Below are 19984 nucleotides of genomic sequence, written 5' to 3'. Positions count from 1 at the left end.
ATACTGCAAAAAGCTGCGGAGGGTCGTTTTTGAACTAGATTTACCGAGAGGCCCTCTAATTCATCAGCAACAATACCAAGTCTCGGAGCCCGCCCATACCTTTCCGGATATGCTGCAAGAGGCACATCACCTTCGCAGAATATGAGCCCTGCTTGGTTAGCAAGATGGAAAGGAAGGCTAGAGACTTGCTCCGTCACTTAATTGCTACGATATCTCAAGCAACATCGATGCACAATGAGTGAGGCCGACCCTCTTAAAGCACTCTTTTCAATGAAAACCAGTAAAACGTGCTTACGGAGTAAACCATTAACTCTACAATGGATCATGCATCAAGCCTGCCGAACATTCGCGATGGGAGATGTGGCCCATCTTTTTTTGCTTTGTTTTTGTTTTGCTTTGCGCAGCAGATCGTCTGGCTTTGCCACGAGATGCCTCTAGACTCATGTTTTCGTCCTGCGGCTGACGGCTCATAATTAACTAGCCAAAGGACAAGACACAGGGAAGAGGACAGGACAAGGCTGGACTAGTAACTGAATGTTTATTGAACGGAAGAAAACAACGAAGACTCCTTCCGAAAAGCATGCGCACAACCCAACCCTGTGTCTCGTCCTTTGGCTGGTTAAATATGAACCTTTACCAACTCGCCCAGTCGTAACCTTGTTAGATGACGGCTGCCTACGTGGCACGGTCATGTTACCATGTCGGTGTGCCATTGCTTTTTTTCCGCTCCGAGTGAACAAAAAGATACCGGCTCCCTTTCTTGCAGGTTACGTATCCGTGCAAGTGCAAGCGCAGAAAGAGCCGTTCTGCGAGACAACGCTGGCTTCCCTCCTTGCGGTAACATAGACCGCGGCCGTCGTCAGGTAGGATCGCGTCTGAAACGCTTCCTGTTGACAGACAACACCACCTTTTCCGTTCTATTTTTGCTCTTGTCTCTGTCTTTGCGCGTGACTTTGGCCTCCCATATCTTTACTTATTTTCTTTTTCCAAAAGGAACCCGTGTCTTATGACAGTATAAAATTCCATGGATTTGACCTTGGCCTGACATGGATCTCATCCATGAATATAATATGTGTTTAGTCACCGCATACGATTAGCTTATAACATGAGAAAAGTGGATTTCGTGTGTAATTGTGCCTGTACCAAAGATTCGACGAGCCATGCAGCTGCTCTAGCACTCGCGCTTTTTTTTTCTTTTCATAGCGCAGCTCTTTGGCGCCCGTTTCTGGCGTTCGCGTCGGCGTCGTCGGCCTCGTAACAAGCTCCGCCCTCTTTCACCTCCCCCCCCCCCCAGTTCGAGCAGGCGCTTCGGCAACCGGATCCTCGCAGAAAAGGGGGGGGGGGTACACAGCCGCGAACGATGGGGGCAGGAGCGCGCGCATGTCCCTTGAGCACTAGAATGACTTTGGCCGCCCTTTTCGTTACTTATTTTCTTTTTCCAAAAGGAACCCGTGTCTTATGACAGTATAAAATTCCATGGATTTGACCGTGGCCTGACATGGATCTCATCCATGATTATTATATGTGTTTAGTCACCGCATACGATTAGCTTATAACATGAGAAAAATGGATTTCGTGTTGTGCCTGTACCACAGATCCGGCGAGCCATGCAGCTGCTCTTGCACTCGCGCTTTTTTTCTTTTTATAGCGCAGCTCTTTGGCGCCCGTTTCTTGGTTTCGCGTCGGCGTCGTCGGCCTCGTAACAAGCTCCGCCCCCCTTCACCTCCCCCCCCCGTTCGAGCAGGTGCTTCGGCAACCGGAGCCTCGCAGGAAAGGGGGGGGGGGTACACAGCCGCGAACGATGGGGGCAGGAGCGCGCGCAGCAACCGAAGAACATGAGGTCAGGAAGGGGGGGGGGGGTTGCCGGAGGCAGCGCTAGCAGCGAATGACTGATACCGCTAGCGAGTGAAGAAAAGCAACATGACTGCGTAGAACACCGTCACCACCGTGCAGAAAGAGGAGGAGGGGGTCCCCCCCTCTTTGCGTGGTGCCGAGGGCGCTCTCCGGTTGCGTGCATCCCGTTCTCACTCGCTTCACTCGCTAGCGGCGTCAGCGGCATTAGTCAGTCGCTGCTATCTGTTCCCCGCGTAACATTCCTATGGGCCCTCGCGCTGCTTCCCGCAACCTCCCGATAACTCAACTGCTCTGTCATTTCTCCGACCGCAAAGCTTCTTTCATGACAGCCAAGAACTGTAAGTAGTGTTTCTTGAAAGAATACGTGTGAAAAATTAAAAACTTTGCCTGTAATTATACATACATGTCTTGCTCGAAATCTTTGCCTCAAACTATCGAAAAGGTGAAACAGCTGATGAGCTGCGCTCAAATTTCGCATTAGTAAGTAACGTAATTGTGGCCAATATTTTGTTCTATATTGCCTTGTCTTGATACATAGCATTTCGCGAAAACAAATCACGGTGCTGCAAGCATTTATTGGGTAGTATGTTTGCCGACGGTTGACGCATTGAAATGTTTTGATGTAGCAGAGAAGTGCAAAGATAATTGTGTTAAATAGGTGGTAGTCAAACTAAGGCGGATACTGCAACATTTGCAGCATCATTCTTTCCTCGCTCCGCCGTAGATTGAAATGGCCTTCCACACGACACTGCTGGAATCACTTGCGCATCCATATTTTGTAATTGTATAACTGCCATATTTAACCAATAATGTGTTTATTTAGTATACAACATTCATACGCGTATACACCCCTTATGTTTATTTTGTCTATAATCTTCATACCTGTACCAACACCTCATGTAATACGCCCGAACTGGGGGTCTTTAAGGTAATAAAGTTATGTTATGTGATGTGAAATATACATAGATATTCGGTCTACGTCACTAAAGCGTGGTAAGGCGTTATAAGTAGTGAAATCATTTTTCGGTGTGCATTTGGGCGACATGCGAGCTCCTCGAATCAAGGCCTATGTGGCAATGCTATCAGCTGCATCCCGATAGAAGATCTCGTTGCGATACTGCAAACTGCGCTGTCAACGAATGTGCTTTATGAGAACTTGTGAGATTTACACATTGCTATGTCATAGCTTCTTTGCTAGTGTAATACCCAGTAACGAAAGGTGCTTCACCAGCAGATCAATCAGTTTGAGCCGACTGAAAGTATGGAAAAAAATAACAAGGAAGATGTGTTACGATAAAGGTTCCTGTTCGTGCGGACCCGAATATGATGCAGTTCATGTTCTCTTTACAAAGAGAGAGGATTACAGACGAGGTGAGCGCGTTAAGTAGAGATACGAATCATTTGTCAGCATTTTCAACGCTCATAGTCAGACTCCAAAGCTAATTTATATCAAATAACACAAACTAAAAAAAAAGACAAAAGATGCCAACATTGTTCAACACTTATTATTGTACAGTACATAGGAGAACTAACAGCTGAGATACATGGTGTAAGACCAAATTTTTGCTATGCAGCAAAGCGGTTTACAAATTGCAGCCTCGAAGGCAAACGTGCTCATAAAAATGAAGTGATTTTCAACATCTAGGTATGTATTTTACAAGTGGTCATTTGCATAGTACTGCATTCATTGTTTTCACGATACTCCACATAATAAGTTTATATGTGTCATTCCTTCTCGTTTAAGAGTTATTCTGCAGAAGCTTTAGGGCGGCCGGAGACCATGATTGCGGGTTCGGACCACCTACCTTCCACGTGTTATGTTTGAGATACATCACTGCTCTCGATCTTCAGAATAGCAAGGCAGCAAGTTCTAGAAACAAAGTCTAAAGACATGTTGGCATCTAATTATATCTTTAATGAGATAATTATTAGCTATTTCAAGAAGCACAAAACACCGCAAGAAAGGGAGAGGTTGGTCTAGCTTGTAGCTGTTAGGTCGATGAAGGTCAGAGTAGTAGTTGGTGATGCTATGAAACTGCTAGAATTAAAAGCCTAGAAAATCACTGTGTTCACAGCTATACCAGACTTTTTGCAATCACCAATGTCTTCGAAATGACTAACCAAAAATCATTAGCGCCAAAGCAATATGCCAATAATAAAATGGGTCGCCTAGTTGGTGCAACGTTATGCAAAACTTTGTCAAAGGAAGTCGTTGTGTTGTTGTGTTGTGTTGGGTTTAATGGCGCATAAGCAACTAAGGCTATCATGCGCCAAACACGAGATGTATTGTGTTTATGTTAGGAATACGAACTACAGATATCAAGGACATTACAACTTGTTTAGGAGCATTGCCTCTTCTAAGAATTTAAAAACACTGAATGTGTCGACAATTGCATCCTCTCCGAGGAGTGAGGCGGGGTGAAATGGAATTTGCTGTCTGTATAAGTGTGTAAAATATTTTTCTCTAAGTTTCTCGAACTTTAAGCCGGATAATACAATGTGGTTTACAGTAACTTCTCCTCCACATCCTTCACATATCGGCCTTTCTTTTTTCCTAAGAATGAAGTTGTGCGTCAGATGGGCATGTCCGATACGGAGGCGACACAAAAATACTTCAAATAAGCGCTTCTGATGGTTACATGACTTCCATTTCTCAAGTTTCCTCAATAACTTGTATCAAGCTGCTGTGTGCCCTAGAAAAGCCAAAGCAAGATTTCTGCACACTGTACCAAGCATTGTTGAAGTTAGTAATTCTCAGTCATAGGTCTATCCAAACTCTTAACTTGCTGTTAGGAGGAAGAATGACTGAAAAAGCAGTTGTACCAGCACGTTGGCGTGAAGCTTTAAACGGATGACCGCTGCGATGAGACGTGCGTGTTGGAGGTGTGCAGATGTACGGCTCTTGTTTCAGATCGGAAAAGTAAAATTTTGTGATATAAGCAGGCTAGAAATGTTACGGCGGACGGAGAGGCTTAGTAATTGTGGCTGCTGTTTGAGAGATGAGACGCTGATATCGTATGAATAGGAGCGATGAATAAAACGGGCAGCTTTGTTTTGTACGGCTTCTAAAGATTCAATGAGGTATGCTTGCGGGGGATTTCAAATTGCGGATGCTTGCTGAAGTTTCGACCGGATTAATGATTTGTAGGCAAGTAACTTTACATTTGAGGAGCATGGTGAAGGTGACGTTTAAGAAAGCCTAGTTTTTTATTCGCAGTTGAAATTAGACTTGCTACATGCTCGCGCCATGACATATCCCTGCTGATAGTAATGCCTAGATATGTATACGATGGAACAAGTTGGACAGGAAGACCAGAAATTGTATATGTCGATAAATACGGCCTTCGATGACGGTGAAAAGACATGAGCTTGCATTTAGTCGGGTTAAGGGTCATCAACCAGATATTACACCAAGATTGAATTCGGTTAAGGTTCTCCTCAAGGATTTCTTGGTCATTTGAATTAGTAACTGTGGCATAAATAACGTAATCGTCGGCGAATAGACGGACTCTACAGGATAGATTGTGTGGTAAATCATTAATGTAAACTAGAAAAAAGAGGGGGCAAAGAACAGTTCCTTGTTGAACGCCTGAAGTAACTGGTATACGGTTAGAGGAGCAGTTAATAACGATAACAGATTGTGAGCGATGTGTGAGGAATTCGCGGTACCCATGAAATAACGTCTGGGTGTAAGTTAGGTCGGGAAAGCTTCAACAGTAGGCGTTTATGGGGAACTTTGGCGAAGTCAAAGAAGATGGCATCAGTCTGAATGTTAGCGTCGAGATTAGAATGAAGATCATTAATGAATGTAGCAAGTTGCGTCTCGCATGAATGACCATTTCGAAATCCATGTTGGGATGGAAAGAAAAAATGTATGGAATCAAGGTGCTGCATTATTTGAGAGTATATTACGTGCTCCATGAGTTTACAAGGGATACTAGTTAGCGAAATGGGGTGGTAGTTGAGGGGTGCTTGTTACCTGAATTCAATACAGGAACGACATTCCCCACCTTCCATTCATCCGGGATGATACTTTTGTTATCTTTGAACTGATGCTATGTCTATTGATATCTCGCACATGTATGTTTATGATAGGCTCCATAAAACCCCGGCCCTCAGTCACCAGCGGCTGCGGAACAACTGACCACGGCAGCGGTCAGACCTGTGACGCAGCAGGGGGTGCTAAGAAAGCCTGGCTCCGCTCGACAGGCCGCCATTGGAAACTGACCCTGGCAACGTTTAATGCTAGAACCCTAGCTAGTGAAGCTAGCTTACCAGTGCTGTTAGAGGAACTAGAGGGCATGAAATGGGATGTCATAGGGCTTAGTGAGGTTAGGAGGCCGAATGAGGCATATACTGTACTGAAGGATGGGCATGTACTGTGTTATCGAGGCTTACCTGAGAGGCGACAACTAGGAGTAGGTTTCCTTGTCAATAAGTATATAGCGGGTAATATAGATGAATTTTATAGTAATAATGAGAGGGTTGGAGGCATCGTAATTAGGCTTAATAAGCGGTATAAACTGAAGGTTCTACAGGCCTATGCACCTACATGTAGTTATGATGACCAGGCAGTTGAAAGCTTCTATGAAGATGTAGAATCGGCAATGCGAAAAGTAAAGACGCAGTATACTGTACTAATGGGCGATTTCAATGCCAAGGTAGGGAAAAAACAGGCAGGAGACAAGGCAGTAGGTGACTATGGCATTGGTTCTAGGAATAGCAGGGGGGAGTTACTAGTTGAGTTTGCAGAGCGCAATAACTTACGAATCATGAATACATTCTTCAGCAAACGGAAGAACCGGAAATGGACATGGAAAAGTCCTAACGGAGAGACTAAAAATGAAATCGACTTCATAATGTGTTCAACCCCCGCCATTATGCAAGATGTAGAGGTAATCCGGAAAGTGCGATGCAGTGACCACAGGATGGTGAGGTCCCGAATTAGCCTAAATCTCAAGAAGTAACGCAACAAATTAGTAAGAAAGAAATCCATCAACGAATTAGCGGTGAGGGGGAGGGCAAAAGAGTTCAGGATCTCGCTACAGAATAGGTTTTCAGCTCTAACTGAGGATGGCGACATTACCCTAGAGGCAAGGAATAATAATTTCAGAGATATCATTACTGAGTGCGCGGTAGAAGCAGGCGGTAGGATAGTTAGAGAGGATACCGGCAAGCTGTCTAAGGAGACGAAAGATTTGATTAAGAAACGCCAGAGTATGAAAGCTTCCAATCCAACAGACCAGATCGAATTGGCCGAGATATCAAAGCTAATCAATAAGCGCAAGGTGACGGATATAAGGAAGTATAACATGGAGAAAGTTGAGCATGCTGTTAAGAATGGGGGAAGCCTTAAAGCGGTAAAGAAGAAATTGGGCATAGGCAAAAACCACATGTATGCGATAAGGGACAAGGCGGGCAACGTCATCACTAATATGGAAAATATAGTCAAAGTAGCCGAGGAGTACTATACAGATCTCTACAGTAGCCAAAGTAGTCAGGACCGTAATGAGATTGGCGGTAGGGAAAAACAGTCAGACGTTCCACCAGTAACGAAGGACGAGGTCAAGAAAGCACTAGAAACTATGAAAACGGGGAAATCAGCTGGAGAGGATCAGATAACAACAGATTTGCTGAAGGACGGTGGGGATATCATGCTAGAAAAACTGGCCACCCTGTATACGCAGTGCCTGGTGTCATCGACGGTACCGGAACCATGGAAGAATGCAAACATTATTCTCATTCACAAGAAAGGGGACTCTAAGGACCTTAAAAATTACAGACCAATCAGCTTACTGTCTGCTACGTATAAGGTATTTACTAAGGTAATCGCTAATAGAATCAGGACAACCTTAGACTGCAATCAAGCAAAGGATCAAGCAGGGTTTCTGAAACGGTACTCTACTATCGATCATATCCATACCATCAATCAGGTGATAGAAAAATGCTCGAAATATAACCAGCCCTCATACATAGCATTCATTGATTACGAAAAAGCATTTGACTCAGTTGAAACCTCGGCGGTGATGCAGGCATTGCGAATTCAGGGGGCAGACGAACCGCATGTGAAAGTGCTGGAAGATATATATAGTGGCTGCTCAGCAACCATAGTTCGGCATAAAGAAAGTAACAAAATTCCCATAAAGAAAGGTGTTAGGCAAGGAGACACAATCTCCCCAGTACTATTCACAGCTTCTTTAGAGCAAGTATTCAGACACTTGGAATGGGAGCAGTTAGGGATAAGGGTAGATGGAGAATACCTCAGTAATTTGGGATTTGCTGATGACATTGCCTTGCTAAGCAACTCGGGGGATGAACTGCAAATAACGATTGATGACCTAGACTGGAAAAGTAGAAAGGTAGGCTTGAAAATCAATATGCAGAAGACTAAGGTAATGTTCAACAGCCTCGGGAAGGAACAGCAGTTTACATTAGGTAGCGAAATGCTGGAAGTAGTAGGCGAATATATCTACTCAGGACAGTTAGTAACCGCAGATCCGTACCACAAAAAGGAAATAACAAGAAGAATACGATTGGGATGGAGCGCATTTGGCAAGCACTCGCAGATTATGACTAGCAGCTTACCGGTATCGCTCAAGAGGAAAGTATACGACCGTTGCATCTTGCCTGTACTCACCTATGGGGCTGAAACGTGGAGGCTAACCAAGGGAGTTGCACTTAAATTGAGGACAACCCAGAGGGCTATGGAACGAAAAATGGTAGGGGTAACATAAAGAGATAGAAAGCGTGCAGAGTGGGTCAGAGAAATAACTCAAGTTACCGACATTCTAGTGGAAATTAAGATGAAGAAATGGACATGGGCAGGACATGTAGTGCGAAGAGAGGGTAACCGATGGTCGCTGAGGGTAACAAACTGGATTCCAAGGGAAGGAAAGCGTAGCAGGGGGCGGCAGGAAGTTAGGTGGGCGGATGAGATTAAGAAGTTCGCAGGGGTCAAGTGGATGCAGCTAGCACAGAACCGGGTTAAGTGGAGAAATATGGGAGAGGCCTTCGCCCTGCAGTGGGTTTAATCAGGATTATGATGATGATGATGATGACATGTATGTATGTATGTATGTATGTATGTATGTATGTATGTATGTATGTATGTATGTATGTATGTATGTATGTATGTATGTATGTATGTATGTATGTATGTATGTATGTATGTATGTATGTATGTATGTATGTATGTATGTATGTATGTATGTATGTATGTATGTATGTATGTATGTATGTATGTATGTATGTATGTATGTATGTATGTATGTATGTATGTATGTACATATGTATGTATGTATGTATGCATGCATGTATGTATGTTAGTCTGCTGTCGCCGCATTTATAAGACAATACTCCAAAACGCTATCGCCTCTTACAGTGACCCACATAGCGCCTAGTGGTCACGTGCCCGATGCTTGTACACTTTTCCGCGCGATATTTTTGTATCTTGCCGTATACCTTTCTACAAATACTGTAACTTTCATTTCAGTACCGACAATCTGACCAAGGCTGTTCCACAGCCGAAACGTCAATTAATTGTTTCACACTTAAGTCTTCGTTTTTCACTACAATAAATATATATATATATATATATATATATATATATATATATATATATATATATATATATATATATATATATAGTGAGCCCTCTGTGGACGTTCTTTAATTTATACATGCCATGATCTTCCTCTTTCATTTGTACATACCATCATCATCGTCCCGCGGCGCCGGTTCCGGCACGCGCCTGCGTTTTCTCATCGTAGTAAAACGCCAGACACGGCATCGCTTGCCTTGCCGTCTCGACCTGGCCTTCTTCCGCAATATATATATATATATATATATATATATATATATATATATATATATATAGGTATATAGATATATATATATATAAACTGGGCCCGGCGACTCGTTTTCTGCGCCATCTCACTCGGCTTGAATGTAGTCGTGGTGTTCTCGCACAAGAGTTTTAATTTAACGGTGGCTCCGAGTGCACCGTCCTTGGGTGTGTTTGAGAATGTTATAACAAACAGATCTCCCTTTCAGTATGTCCATGTTTAAATATCATTTTTATCGTGCGAACAGAAGATTTGAAAGAGAGAAAAAAAGGGCCACATAATGCGATTTCGCAGAGCGAGGCGGACCTATTGTTGTCCGATGGCGGAAAGGATCACTGTCCTATCGGAGCAACTTTTTGAGACCTATGACCTCTTTCCCAAACATTTGATATATATGCAGATAAATAAAGGGGAAATGAGGGTACTCTATTAAGGAAAGAAGCGAACTGTAGGCTAGGCCAAGGAAAGCATTGGGGATTGCACTTTGTCTTTTTTTGTTTTACTTTTTACTTCAATAATCACATAAAGTAGTAATGTAATCTGTTTAGGGGAAAGATAATTAAACACAAAGTAGAAGGTAAAACAACGTGCCGACGGTGGGAACCGAGCCCACGACCTGCGAATATCGCGTCCGGTGCTCTTCCAACTGAGCTACATCGGCCGCTGTCCCCCCTGCTACTTTCTTGGGTATTAATGTTGTCTGTATATGAACCTTGAGAGTGTTCACCAGCGCCACCCTCAACCATAGCGGCGGACGTGGAACGTCCTGTGTTACCGCCAGCGTCACGTAGAACGTGATAAAGAGCGAGGGCGAAAGGTGTCTAGAACCCTCTTACGCTACCTATGGCTTCAAGACTGACAGAACCGAGACCCCCGTAAGCTACAAGCAGATAAATGAAGGGGAAATGAGGGTACTCGTTATAATACATGAAGAAAAGAAGCCAACACTCGGCGAGGCCAAGGGAAGCATTGGGGATTGCACTTTATGTCTTTATATATATATATATATATATATATATATATATATATATATATATTTATATATATATATATATATATATATATATATATATATATATATATATATATATATATATATATTTATATATATATATATATATATATATATATTTATATTGCGTACGTGAATGCTCCGTGTCAAGGCATGGCTGCACTCTAAAGAGATTTTTGTGCCGTTCAAATTGAATTACCGACTGTGTAACATGCCAGAGACCGTTGACCATTATTTTATTCAGGGCCTAGATTCTATGTTCTTCTAGGCCATGTTACAGCGAATGCTTAAGGACATTGAAATCAGCTTTAGGTCAGGGTTGTGAAAAAACGCGATGTGCCTTCCAATCTATCTATATTTATTTAGTTAGTTCGCGGAATAGCTGCGTGATGGTCATGCCGAACCTTCGCGATCGTCAAGGTCGTTCCTAGGCCAGCACGCTTTGGTGAGGCGAGCACATGTTGCCCTGGAAGAGTCGCCTAGATGGCTGCATCTATCCTTATACCATCCTTACCCAAAGATTTCGAACCCTGCAGTTCAGAAATACCAGATTGAATCTCGTCCAAAGTGATGGTGTACTCCACTACAGCACGCTCATCTCAAGTCTAAAGAAAAATCTCCGTGCAAGAAATGTAATCTAATGTCCTATTTTGACCCCACAGCTCATAAAGAGCTTCCTATAAGAGTCAAAGAAAGAACATAGAAATCAAGGTGATACACGGTACGTGCAACCGCAATATTGAATTTTTAATATTTCCTTCGTAAGAGTATGAAAGAGTACAGAACAGGGTAGAAGGGGGAAACCTAAGTTCGCAGGTCGAGCCAACGTTTCGACGAGTGGACTTGTCCTCGTCCACTTGTGGAAACGTTGTCTCGAGGATCACCCCACTCTAGCCTTGTTCAGTGTTCTTTCACAGCGTGTAACCATCTCTCTCTCGTTCTACCTTGGATCTTCGCTAGAGTAGTGCGCTTTCCATCTCTCAGGGCCCGTCCAGGTGGTTGTTCGTCTCACTCTTATTGATCTACACCTTAAGACCCCTTTATATCTCTCAGTTGCGTACTGTCGAAACTCTGCTTTAACGTTATTGATTTCTTTTGTATATAGGCACCTTGGCTAGTTCTCTCCGGCTCCTGTAGCTCAATTTAACGTCCTATCACGGCAGGAACCACTGCTACCTCATCCATAACCATGTCTCAGGCGGCTATCGTGATTCTGAAAAAGCCATCCTTAGTTTCAGCCCTCGACGCACGTCTCGGCAAGCCAACACATTACTCGGGCGCTGGACACTAACCAGAACAGTAACGCTCATCTGGGTGCGAGCCTATGAAGGACTACAAGAGGCTGCACTTACAGGAGAGAGGAAAATCTGAAGTTGTGGATTGCGGAGAGCGCTAAAAGCCGGAGGCATGCTCCGCTTTCTGGGAGGTAGCAGTATTTCTCCAAAAGAAAGCTGCTGGCCGGAATGAATTCCATAAATGCAGGGATTGGTCATTGTGACTCTGCGTTGTGCTGCCCCGTTTGGAAAGTAAGCAGCTTGACGTGGCCCTAATTAAGTGTTTTAGTTCTGATCAGCTCAGTTAGTGGCGCCTGACTGCAATGTGGTTGCGAGTGCTCTGCGCTTATCTGTCTTTAGGTGTCGAAATGTGCCGGAGGAGTATAGGTGGTATGATGTCGCGAACACTTTGGCACGCGAGGAGCCGCATTCTGCGGTCGAGCTACATGCAGCCAGGTCAAGACCAAGAGGCTTGCATATTCACTTACTGCCTATTCTCCTGCCTGCTTTTTCCCTACCTTGGCTTTGAAGTCGCCCATTAGTACAGTATACTGCGTCTTTACTTTCCGCATTGCCGATTCTACATCTTCGTAGAAGCTTTCAACTGCCTGGTCATCATAGCTACATGTATGTGCATAGGCCTGCACAACCCTCAGTTTATACCGCTTATGAAGCCTAATTACGATGACTGCCACCCTCTCATTATTAATATAGAATTCTTCTATATTACCCGATATATACATATTGACAAGGAAACCTACTCCTAGTTGTCACCTATCTGGTAAGCCTCGATAACGCAGTACATGTCCATCCTTCAGTACAGTATATGCCTCATTCGGCCTCCTAACCTCACTTAGCCCTATGACATCCCATTTCATACCTGTTCCTCTAACAGCACTGCTAAACTAGCTTCACTAGCAATGGTTCTAACGTTAAACGTTGCCAGGGTCAGTTTCGAATGGATGCGATGCGCTAGGAACCGTGTGTGATGCGATGCGATGCGCTAGCTGTCGCATTCATGTAAACACGGCGGGAAGCATGTCCGCGTCAGCCAATGGCAGCACGCGAAAAGTGTCTTAATCTCAATAGGCAAATGAAGAGAAAGGCGCCAGGTACGGGAAACGGAGCCGAAGCTCCAAGGTTTTCGTTCCTTTATGAAAATAGAGAGGCTTTAGCATACATTTGTCTCAATTGTAACAATGTCGAATATAATGCATTTCAGAGCAATTTTCATACAAATTTTAAAGCAGGATCAGCACCGCCTGTAATAGCTCATGCTCGCGGCAACGATCATGTCCGTCCGTCCATCCGTCCCTCCGTCCTTCCGTCCGTCATTTCTCAGTAACAGAACGGCAGAGATAGCAATGGGAGAGACTAAATCATACTCTTCTACCTCACTAGGAAGTGAAGCAACACCTCAGGGATCATTTCTGTCACCCCTCTTTTTTAGCCTCTCTCTAATCAAAGTTCCTCCTAAATTAGCAGCCCTCCCGGGGCTGCAACACACATTCTTTGAAGATGATGTGACGTTATGGGCCCACAACTGGCAGCGATAGAAGATACCTCGCAACAAACTGTGGACATAATACAAGACCTGGCAGGTAAAGCAGGGCTATCTAGCTTGCCCTCCGAGCCTGAATAATTCGTTATTAGAGTCGGACCAAGATGCCCTCGAGGCAGATATTACAAACCTCCGTCTCCACTTAACCTAAAGTTCAAACTAAAGGAAGCTCAAGACAACCGTCAACATGACGGTAAGACTAATAATACGAATTGCGAGCAAAAGGATGAGAGTAGAACTCAGCAAAATAGTACAGGCATTTGTATTAATCAGGCTTGCCTACTCTCTCCCGTACCTGAAATGAGCAGTACCGAAAAAGGCAAAGCAAAGACTGATTCGACATGCATACAAGGCAGCATTTGGCTACCGAACTGAACCTCCACCGAAAGACTCCTGGGCTTGAAAGTACACACCTTAGATGAGGCTTGTAACGCACAGCGACGCTGTTAAGCGGACGCGCTAATAATACTAATAATAATAATAATTGGTTCACAGAAAGGAGCAGGCGCAGTATCTGTCACACTTGTTTCAGTGGACACCTGAACCGCGCCGTAAGAGAAAAGGGGAAAGGTGGGAGTGAAAGTACAAAGAACGAGGAGCCGTAGCGGAGGGCTACGGAGTAATTTCGGCCACCTGGGGATCTTTAACGTGCGCTGACATCGCACAGCACACGGACGCCTCTTCGTTTCGCCTCCATCGAAACGCAGCCGCCGCGGTAGGGTTCGAACCCGGGCACTCCGGTGCAGTACTCGAGAGCCTTACTACTGCACCACCCCGACGGACTAAGATCGGCGTTTCCAGCTGGCTAAAGAACAACATAAAATTGAGCGACGTGTGCTCGGTGTGCACGTACGGCACGGGCTCCGCTGCGACCCCGTAAATCCATTACAGTGGTGACTCTGGCATCTGAGCTATCCGACCCCAGCAACCGACCGCCCTCAGGTGACCTTCCGCCTGACGCTACCTTGCATCCAGGAGGGGTGAAGGAGGTGTCGAAGAGTGGTTGTTCCTGGCCCTATGGGGCTGGGACGGTATGTCAACGCCGCTTGCGGCGGGGGCTAGCCAGCCACCGAAGTTTTATCTGTTGTAAACCGTTATTGCACCCGCCACCGATTCGGTGGTTGACAACGGCGGCCCGAGTCTTTCTCTCCCTCTTCTTTTTCTTTATTGTCTATTTTTTCTTCTGTCCGCACGAGGCAGCGGAGGTGGCTCAGCTACAGCACTATAGCAGGCCCGTGTAATTTCTTTTCCTTTTTCCTACAGCCAGAACAACAACATTGCACCCACGGGACGTCGCAGCTACACAGCTCCGCCTACCGGCATTCTGGCCCAAGCATCCGCACACCTGTTGCAGTGCAGTTTTAGTTTCTTGCGTGAGAATAAACCGTGTTATATTTATAATAACTTTTTAACTTGCTTTAGCGACCTCTCTCAGCCATGTAGTATCTGCTGCGTAGTTGCCGAAAGCTCAGATATGGCTCAGACCATAGTGAACTAGAGTTCAGACCGACGCTGTTTCAACCGCGGTGTGGGTGCAATATCAGCCCTGGTTCAACGTTGCATGCTGCGTGCAAGGTGGGTTATCTGTGTCAGTCAGTATTTCATTCTCCTGGTTGTGGCAGAGCTTTACTGCAAGACGAAGACTGTCTGTGCTCGATGAGAAACTGATTGCCGCTGCATGTGCGCATTTCCGGACGATGGGACAATGCTGCGTCACAGCTCGGCGGCTTGGCCAGCTCGGAGTCCCAGGCACGTCTCTAAAGTGGTGGCTTGTTTTACGGATACACGTCTGCACGAACGGCGTCTCGCTGCATCTCTTTCAATTGAACGTTGAAGGCCTTCCGTTCCGCTTCCCTTGCCGCGTGTTTTGCTTACTGCGTCGCGGTACCACATCAACGTTCGCTGAATGTGCTTTAGCTGATATCACAGGGATGTTCTGGGGTCTTTCTGATGTACGTGAATGCTGAAGTTGTAAATTTGTAGCCTCACATTGACTCCTCTCAGCTACCGAGTAAAAGAATAGAGTCGCGAACAGCGCGAAATTTTAGTTGTAATATTTGTAGGGAGTGAAGCTGTATCGCAGTTATTTTCATTTCTCAGACTAACTTCTAAATAGTAACGATCCCCATTTGAATTTCTTACCGAAGATCTTACAGCTGGGTGTTCGAACACTAGCGTTAGTTATCCCATTCGTTTTTCTTTGTTCTTTGACATTGATATGTAGTACTTTACTTGTTCGCAGAATCTCTCGGCCTTTTATAATCTCACCGCGTCTCGTTTGGAGACCTACGCTCAGGTCATTATGTTTCAACGAGAATTTCACAGTTCAAGATTTGCATTGTCATGACGCATCTATGTAAGTAATCGTGAATGCATAAAGCCTGGCTTTCGATGCAGCACAGCTTCACTCATTTATGTCCTTAGTGAAATCCCTTAAGCCATGTGATTCTTATCCATGTACTTGCGAAATTCACTTGAAGGCCCTTTATGTTCAGATATGTGCCCGAAGAAATAATCCCCAGAATGCGTTTACATGACGCGCGACGAAAGACTGGGCTAACGACGACGGAGCCAGAAGGATGCCATGATAAAAGATGCCGCGAGATTTCAGTTAACGTAAAACTTGACAGTAGAAGTCCATGTCAAGTAATGTTGGCTGAACAGTTGCGGTGCCCATTTCTCCACTTATCCGAGCATCTTTCTGCCTCCGTCGTCGTTGGCCTTGTTTTTCGTCCAAAAGTTAAAAAAAAAAATTCCCCGCCAATGATACGTCACTGTGACGTTACGAGCTTTTGTGACGTCACAACGTCACGTGCTTGGTTTGCCGCACAGTTCGCAGCGGGCGCCAAGAAACTAAATCCTCGCTCATAGTCGAGACGCGTGCTTCTATGGGAGTTACGCTACCATTCACTCTTTCTACCATGGCTACGCCCCGTGCACGTGAACAGGCGTAGCTACGGTCACCTCTACAAAATAGAATTTGTCACCACAAAGGAATCGAACCTCCATCCCTCGGATCCTCGGATCCCTAGCCGAGCGCTTTAACCAACTGAGCCACACTTGTTTTCTGTTTTTTTTTTCTGACATGGTGTTTATTACATGTGGTTATGTACAGAAAGGATTATTTACACAGGCTACACACACAACTAGAAGGCAGGCAAAGATAAACACCGTGTCACCAGCGGAAACCAATCAGGTAGAAAGTCATTTTCATCATAAATGTCCTTCATTTGCAGCATCATTCTGCTTCTAGGTGGAACAACAGGTTCAGCGTTGCAATCCGACATGCGTGTCTTCCACAAGCTATGAAGTCCAATAAGGAAAAACTTGTCATAAGGTTCGTAATCAGATTGTGTAACAGCAATATGCCGCACACTGTACGAATGTAGAGCAAAGTCTTTCTTTAGAGTTCTTTGCAGCAGAATTACGTCTTTGCAAAAAATGAAACAGTGCTCAATTGTTTCAGGCACATCACACAGACGGCAGTTTACAGAAGATACAAGAAAAAAAGTTTCCTAAGGAGCCATGTGTTAGCAGGTAGAACTTCGGTGTGTAATTTAAAGAAAAATTTTTTCGTGCAAGGAGAAATCTGCATTTTATGCACCCTCTTTAACACATCATCACCCTTAAGATCAAGGTATAAAGAACGATACAGTGGTGGCGGAAAAAGCACTGCTATCAATTCCTTGTATAGTATTTTGCGCGAAACAGAATATAAGTACTTATTCGAGAATCGTACAGTCAAAAAATTCACCGGACCATACACTTCCTGCATAAATCCTAGTAACTGTGGGCGGTCAGTAAAATCTGAAGAAACCATTAAGTAGGGAAGCAGATTTATGAAATTAACTTGTAGGAATGCTCTAATAATCGGATGTGAACGATCACGAAAAAAGAAGAAACATGTAACTAACTGCCTTATATACAGATGCACTAAGCCGAGCCCTCCTGCGCAAACAGGTGTGAATTGGTTATCACGTCGAATCGGTTCAAAATTTGATGACAAAATAAACGTCGCAAATATTCTGTGAAAACGCTGGATGTAATGTCTAGCACAGTGGAGGACCTGAAGCACGCAATGAAGTTTTGTCGCCAAAAACATGTTGCAGGTCTGAGCCCTACCGAAGATTGAGAGCCTATAAGCGACAAATTTATTGGCATAATGTTGGACGACTGGAACTTGCTCTTTCCAGTAATTTGCACTTGACTTAAATGCATGCAGTGGAACGCCAAGATATTTAGGGGGCACACAAGTCCCTTCAACTCCTGCATAAAGGGGCAGTGTTGAGCCTCACGAACCAAACCAAAGGCCGGAACTGTTGGAGTGATTCATCTGAGCACCAGAAACAATGCCAAATTGTTCTATGGTGGATATAACGTTTTCTATGCTTGGTTTGTCAGTGCAGAAAAACGCAATATCATCCGCATATGCAAGCACTTTAACCTCATTTCCAAGGAGATGGAAGCCATGGATACTTCTGTTATGTAAAACACTCAGACAAAGTGGCTCCAAGTAAAGAGCAAAAAGCATCGGAGACATCGGACAGCCTTGCTTCACAGAAGAGTGGATTGGTACGGGGCTTGATAGGTGGCCATTTACAATCAGGCGAGTCGAACAATTGATATTGCAAAGTTGCACCCCCTTCAGTGCTACAGAACCAACGTTCGCTCGCTCCAGAAGAGAAAACAGGAATGAATGACGAACTCGGTAAAATGCTTTTACGAGGTCGACCTGAATTAAAACAACCTGATCTTGAGAGCAGGAGCACGATTCGAGGATTGTGCGCGCAATATGCGCATTACTTTGAATGGCACGGCCCCTCAAGCCGCACGTGTGGTGAGGGCCAATGAGAACCGACATTGCGAACTGTAGGCGATTTGATAAAAATTTTGGCGAAAATCTTGTAATCCTCGTTTGCCAGTGTGATTGGTCTATAGCCTTCCACTGAGCGTAATTTTTCTTCATCAGTGCTCTTTGGAATTAGGACTGTGTGGCATTTTGTAAAGGTCTCGGGAAGGGCTTCTAGATCAAAACTAGATAAAGAAATCTAGGTCAAAAAACTGACTGTGAATACCACATCTTAGTTTTCCTCTCTAGCGCAAGGATGACAGTGATGATGATGATAGGCTAGTCAGCGGCGCATTTCGGGCGAGCGTGAACTCGACAAGAGCGCTCACTCGGGCCTCTCCTGTCATGTGAGAGGTTGACATTAAATCAGTCTGCCATGACGTTAGCCCTATGCCACGGGCAGGAGCTGCCAACTCGGAGCCTACCAGAACAGTTTGAATTCTCGTTACCCCTACGGCACGCAGGCACGTCCATACGGTTTGGTTGAAGCGTCACTTCATATGTGGGCTGGTAGCTTGCGCTCTCGCGTCATAAGCTTAAATGATGAGCTTAAGTGTCCCCAATAATGTAGCACCTTACACTGACAGGGCGTGATAGGGGAATAATGTAGCAGGCAATGGAAGCTTCCGCCGCTGCTTTCGCAATTAAACTAACGAAACCAAAGCTAAACCACAGCCAACTTTTTTTTCCAACACCGGGCGAAAAACGCTGGCTTGACGCGGCAAAAACGCTACTCAGGTCGCTGTCAGCCGTGGATTGACAGCCACACAGAGCGGATCTGTATTCTCAGTTTTCTGACGAAATAAATGTATTGCAATCCGATATTATTGAACAGCAGGGCCATACCATTGAGAAAATGTAGTTACGCCGCGCTGATATCCAAGGCAGCGTACAAGGCTTTGGAGCGTCCTCGTCTCGAATATGCATTTTGTCCATGGGACCCTTACACAGCCAAAAATATTTCAAAATTAGAAAGAGTGCAAAGGGTCCCAGCCCGTTTCATTTGTAACAGATTCAAGTGCACAGTTGTGTTTCAGACATGATCAACTCCCTAGGTTTAGAATCCCTTCAGGCAAGGCGCACTGAAGCAAGGATGAATTTTTTGTACCTAATATACAACAATGTGATTAAAATTAACTCTCACGATTACATTACTCCTGTTTCGCGCGCAAGTACACGTTTTAATCACGGAAACATGCTAGAAGAATTGCGAGCATACTCTAATATAGTTAAGCATTCTTTTTTTGTCAATACAATTGTAGAATGGAATAATCTGCCGATTTTTGTAGTGAACAGCCCGAATGTAGAAATGTTTGATAACTTGAGAGCCTCCGCATGTGAAACCTTGTTTGTTTTTTAAATCATCTGTTTTGCCTTCCATGAAGCTCATTCCACTTTGTTGTGCCTTTTTGTATTGTATCTTTGCTCACCCCTGCTTTGCGTCAAACGACTCCGCAGTATTACTAAATAAATAAATGAAGTTAACTTATTCAATATGCCAAAGAGGGCGCGATGGACACAACCGAAGTTATATACTTTCTACTGTAGCAATTTTAATTCAGAAAACTTTTTTATTAATAGTGCATTTCA

General features: G+C 44.5%; 1 protein-coding gene across 1 annotated transcript in view; it reads left to right on the top strand.

Annotated features, from left to right (window-relative positions):
• LOC146182972 (dnaJ protein homolog 1-like) overlaps window positions 1-19984 on the top strand; it is a 147404-nt gene that overhangs the window by 59344 nt on the left and 68076 nt on the right. The gene's annotated exons all lie outside the window — the stretch shown is intronic.

Source organism: Amblyomma maculatum, chromosome 7 (genome assembly GCF_055883805.1).
Source record: "Amblyomma maculatum isolate TAMU_Amacu chromosome 7, ASM5588380v1, whole genome shotgun sequence".
In the NCBI taxonomy this organism is placed as follows: Eukaryota; Metazoa; Arthropoda; class Arachnida; order Ixodida; family Ixodidae; genus Amblyomma; species Amblyomma maculatum.
This window is presented reverse-complemented; position numbering and strand designations above follow the sequence as displayed.